General features: G+C 35.4%; 1 non-coding gene across 1 annotated transcript; it reads right to left on the reverse strand.

The window, feature by feature from the left end:
* Positions 1 to 1,782: 1,782 nt before the first annotated feature.
* LOC141699465 (small nucleolar RNA R71) lies at positions 1,783 to 1,889 on the reverse strand. The gene has a single exon (XR_012565928.1). It is a non-coding gene; the product is annotated as a small nucleolar RNA R71 (small nucleolar RNA).
* Positions 1,890 to 6,200: the final 4,311 nt, after the last annotated feature.

Consider the following 6,200-nt stretch of genomic DNA (forward strand, 5'->3'; position numbering starts at 1 on the left):
GTGGCATCGCTGCTATGTAGGGCGGCCGCGCTAGGTCGAATTTAAAGAATCCTGATTCTATTAGAAGATTGTTTTGCTGGGCTCCTGATCTGTTTGGGCTGGTATTTAAATACTTTTAAAAGACATTTTTCATAACGGAGAACAAGGAGATAGCAGCAAGAAGACCTAATAGCACAATACAATGGAGGAGAAGAAGATCTTGTTTTTACTTATGATTTTTTGCTTAAGTTGTAATCTTGGATGCTTGTTTTCTTTGTTGTTGAACCTAATACTCTTGTTAACGTACTTTGTTATTATTATTCAGTTATTTCAGACCTAATTTATCTTAGTTTATTTACCATGCTTTCATTGGAACCCATGGTGACGATGAGTTCGGTTATGAACTAATCGTTGTCATGGAATTCTAACGGATTTACTTATGGATTTCTATAGTTAATTTGTTTCAATATCTTGGTGTGTGGTGATTGATTGATATCCGAGTATTGGTTGTGCGTATTCGTCTTGTGTGCGTCGCGAACATATAAGATAGTTTGTTAATCTCTATTAAAGCGATAGTGAATATAGAGATTTAGAACTTGCCATGCTAGCATAGGTTCATGTATTTATTATGCATGATTAGTAGGTAATTTTAACCATCTTACCTGCCCTATGTAATCACGATAGATAACTTGTTCATTAAACCTTTATGTTATCAAATTCTATAGACATATAGGGTCTCAACATAATTGGTGTCTATTCAACTTTTATCTCTTTTGTGGATGTCTGGTAGTAGGGTATTCGTGCAACAAAAGTTGTCGTTTACTAGTTTTGTGTTATCTGATTAGTTGTCATCACCATTACATGCTAAGGTTAAGAACAATAACTTTGAATGAAGTATTTAATGAAGTTAGAATCCATTATTTGTCTCATATAGTTAATTCAATCACTTTTAATCTCTTAGTTATTTGCATGTTAGTTTAATCTTAGTTATAACCATCTCAACTTGTTATTGTCTTAGCATTGAGCGATGGCCATACCATTGTTGCATAGGTGCATAATCTTAAGTTAACCAAAAAGAGTCTCTGTGGGAACGAATCTGATTTGTATCTTATACTACTTGTGAACGCGCATACTTGCGTGTAATTTTAGCACGTATTTTCTCCCTAACAAGTTTTGGCGTCGTTGTCGGGGACTCGGTGTTTAATTTATTTTATGAGCTTGACATCAGTGGTCGTTAAAGTTCACTGACTCGGATATTGTATTTACTTGTTTACTTTGTGGGTGTTTCAGGTACTCTAGAGGGCGTGCATGCAAATGCGTTCTCAATCTCGTAAAGAAGCACTGGAAGGAGTTGAAATAGTTGAAGAAGTTTTTGAAGAAGTTGAGAAAGTTGAAGAAGAAGCGATCATTACAATGGGAGATCAAGCAGCGAATCTGAAGGTTTTGATGGATTACTCTCAACCAAATATTAATGACATTCATTCTAGCATTATCAGGCCAGCCATTGCGGCTAACACCTTTTAAATCAAGTCTAGCACAATTCAGATGATACAGAATTCAGTCCATTTTGGGGGTTCTCCAACGGAAGATCCCAACATGCACATTAGAGATTTCATCGAGATCTGCGACACTTTCAAGTTCAACAATATTTCTGAAGATGCTATAAAGATGAGGCTTTTCCCATTCTCTCTGAGGGATAAAGCTAAGTGCTGGTTACATTCTCTACCAGCAGGTTCTATCACCAAATGGGAGGATCTTGCTCACAAGTTTCTAACTAAATTCTTCCATATGGTGAAGACAGCGGCAATTAGAAATGCTCTCACTCAATTTGCACAGGAATTAGGAGAATCTTTGTGTGAGGCTTGGGAGCGCTACAAGGAGATGCTTAGGAAGTGTCCTCATTATGGCATGCCTGATTGGATGATCATCAATTTCTTTTACAATAGTTTGGGAGCACAGTATAGACCCATGCTCGATGCAACATCATGTGGAGTCTTATGGGCTAAGAGCTACGATGAAGCTTACAAGTTGATTGAACTGATGGCTGCTAATGAATACCAGAACCCAACTCTGAGACTACCTCAAGGCAAGGTAGCAGGAATTCTGAAAGTGGATACAACTACTGCTATAGCTGCTCAGCTCACGGCTTTAACGATGAAGGTGGATTCTTTGGCTAATTATGGAGTTAATCATATCACAAGTGTTTCTGAGCTTTATGCAGGTGCGCATAAAACTGAGCAATGTGCTATTTCTAGTGAATCAACTCAGTTTGTAAGAAACTTTCAGAGGTCGCAGTAACCAGCTCCAGCCACTTATCATTCCGACAACCGCAATCATCCTAACTGTTAGGAATATGTTGTGTACTTGATGATTAGATTAACAAAACACCTTAGTAGATTCAACTTAGTGTAGTTTGTAGCACTCGACGGATGATCAAATATAGTCCCGACGGATGACCATTTGACATCCATCGAGTGAGTAGCTTATGTAACAAATAAGAATTATAGCATATTTCTACAAACAACTTTTTATAGATTCTGTAGAAGTATATGAGTCATGTTGACTACTAGTGGATATGCAGAATAGGTTGATTAATTATAAATATGTGATGTCTTGTAATTCTGTATAAGTGAAATGGAGTCAAGTGACAAATAGATACCCGACAGATGATCAACAAAGCTACCCGACGGATGATCAACAAAGCACCCGATGGATGATCTGCAAGACTCCCGATGGATGATCATATTCAAACATCTGTTGACAGTGACAACACAGTCACATGCATCGGGTGTTTGCAAAAGGAATGTGGCAGCCTGTTAAGCAGGAATTTGAGAACAAAGAAGCATTACCATTTCCATGCAATTGTGAAGATATTCAAAGATACTGGAATAGAGTAGTGAAGCAGCATGAAATTAGACTAGATATGTTTTGTTTTATTATCTTTTCTTATTGTTATGTAAACTTGGTGATATAAAAACCAAGTGTAGCTAGTAGAACATTCAACGAAGCAAACATATTTCAAGAGAGATAGAAAAAGCTGTACTTGTCAAGAATCTCTCTGTAGTTTGATTGTTCAACTTGTAAAGCAGCTGTGAGCCATTTAAGCTTCACAGAGTTCTCATTGATATATATATATATATATGGTGGATATTTTCAAATCCACCAGAAAGTTTTAAAAGCATTTGTTTTTATTACTTTCATATTTTATCAATTTAAAACTTGTTTGAATTTTAAAAAGGGATAAGAATTACATTCAACCCCCCTTCTGTAATTCTTGTTGTATTGTTAGGGACTAACAACTGGTATCAGAGCAAGCTCTTAAAGTACAAAGAGTGTAAAGATCACAATAAACAGCAAGATGAACAAGAAGGATGTTGGAGTCAAAATTCTTTTTCTGGACAAAGATAATTACCACCACTGGAAGGTAAAAATGCACCTACATCTTCTTTCCCAAGAATAGGCCTATGTGGATTGCATAGAGAGAGGTCCTCATGTACCAATGAGAGCTGCAACTGGAAATGAACCATTTGTTCCCAAACCAAGGCATGAATAGTCAGACCCTGATATTGAGCAATTCAGGAAAGACAAGAAGGCCATGAATATATTATTCAATGGAGTTGATGGTGATATATTTGATAACATCATTAACTGCAAAACAGCCAAGGAGGTTTGGGACACAATTCAGATAATCTGTGATGGTACTGAACAAGTAAGGGAAAACAAGATGCAGTTACTGATTCAGCAATATGAGCATTTCCACTATGAAGAAAGTGAGTCTCTCATTGATATTTTTAGTAGATTTCAAAAGCTACTAAATGCTCTGAAGTTGCATGGAAGTGTCTATCAAATAAAAGACTCTAACATCAAGTTCCTTAGATCTCTTCCAAAGGAGTGGAAGCCAATGACAGTCTCATTAAGAAATTCACAAGAATACAAGGAGTTTACCCTAGAGAGACTGTATGGCATTCTGAAAACTTATGAGCTTGAAATAGAGCAAGATGAAAGGATGGAAAAAGGAAGGAAGAAAGGAGGGTCCATAGTGAAAGAGATATGTCCTAAGTCCAATCATGTATGAGGATTTAGGAATAACTTTTATGTAATCTGTTTTTGATTTCATTGATATTAATAAAAGACTTGTTTTGTTTTTTATTACGGGCTCTATCTATTTTAAGTGTTTAAATAAGATATACCACAGTTTAGAGTAAAGCTTTTTTATGGATTGTGATGAGATCATAATAATGAGACCTAAAAGATGATAACTCTAAACTTAAATAGTTCCTGGTCATAGGATTACTAACTGGTAATTAATAATCCGCAAAGATCGGTACATACTATGCTTGCTTCATTATGAAGGATGTCTGTTCTCATAGATATTTGTGTGGTGACACTATAGCTAGTATGTAGGTGCTTATTATAGAATAAGTTCACTGAACATGACTCACACAGCTGAACAACTGATGGAGTTCACTCACGTGTCAGCAGTTGTTCACATAGTGATAGTTATACAAGTATCCTTAGATTTGAGGTCATCATAGTCATCTTGCGTACACTGAACTATGCTTTGGTTTAGTTCTTAGTCTCCAGGGACAATTATAAGGGCTCTACTGGGTATAGGAATTTGTACACGAAGATAGTGTATGATCAATAAAGGATCTACCCCTTCCAGTGAAGGAAGAGAATGTTCAATGCTGATCCACTTATGCTAGTTCAGGAATCTCTGGCCAGAGTGAATGAAATTAGAAAGGAGTTTCTAATTTACATTAAATAGAACTAAGCATAGTGAATGGGAAAGCAAGTGATTAAATAAGATATGCTTGACACAAGTTCCATGCCTTGTATTTAATGGTGACATTGCAGGGTAGAAGGAATTGATTGAATGGTAACTACTCACTAAATAGGTTCTTGGTATTCTAAGCAGTGAATTCGTATTATCCGGATAGTCGCGATATGCTGAGAAGTATCCCTCACGATGTAGAATAAATATGATTAATTAATTAATCATATTTAATGAATTAGAGAATTTATATAAATAATGATAAAATAGTTTTATTATTATTTATTTCTACTACCGGCTTAATATTGAACCTACAGGGTCACACCATAAAAGAGAATGATTTAATGGTGGAGGAATTAATTAATAATGGCTGATAATTATTTATTTATGAAATAAATAATTAATTGGCAAATTTAATAATTGATTAAATGAGATTTAATTGATTATAAATTAATTAAGAAAAGGTTCTTAATATTATTAATTAAGAATTTAATTTTTGGAAATTAAATCAAGTGAGAGAATTATTTCTAAAGAGTTTAGAAAAAGGATTAATATTTAAAAGGTGTTTTAATTATTAGTGAGAATAATAAAGGTTTAATAATAATAATATTTTATGGGAAAATTTTCAGCTGAAAATTTTGCCTATAAATATACTATTATAAACCCTATTTTTGCCTCAACCAAAAGATTTACAAAACCCTAATTCTCTCCACCTCCTCCTCCTTCATTACATTGTTTTCTTGGTGGATACCGGTGGAGTGCTTCACACTTGAGGAGCAGCTGCTAAGGATCTCCGCTGGTTGTTCTTGGATCGCTATTAAAGACCTCCATTTTTACATCAACGTAAAGCTTCTTAAGTAAACATACTGAACTACGAATTAAATATTATTTTTTGCATGGATCCTGCAGAGTGTTTCGGTTTTTTCAGATTTAAATTTACGTTTTCGCTGCGTTTATGTGCTAAAACCCTTCACATAGCACTGGTTGCTGAGTTAGAGAAAGAGAAAGAGATGAAGGTAGAAGCTGTTGAGTCTACATCAAAGGTCAGTGAAAGCAAGGGTAAGGGACTGGTAGCTGAAAATGAAGATCAGTTGAGTCAAGATGACAAGGATGATATTGATGAGCATTTAGCATTCTTATCCAGAAGATATCCAAGCTCACGTTCAAGAAGAACTTTGGAGTTGCTAAGCCAAATAGAAACATGGTGGATAAATCAAAATTCAAGTGTTTCAAATATGGCTTAGCTGGTCATTTTGCTAATGAATTCAGAAAGTCAGATTCCAGCAAGAAGAAGTTTGAGCCCGTTGATTATAAACAGAAATACTTTGAGTTGCTCAAGCAAAAGGAAAGGGCTTTCATTACACAAGAAAATGACTGGGCAGCTAATGGATTGGATGAAGATGAAGAAACAAGCTATGTTAACCTAGCCCTGATGGCCAAGTCTGAT

This window comes from Apium graveolens, chromosome 11 (assembly GCF_009905375.1).
Source record: "Apium graveolens cultivar Ventura chromosome 11, ASM990537v1, whole genome shotgun sequence".
NCBI classification, from domain to species: Eukaryota; Viridiplantae; Streptophyta; class Magnoliopsida; order Apiales; family Apiaceae; genus Apium; species Apium graveolens.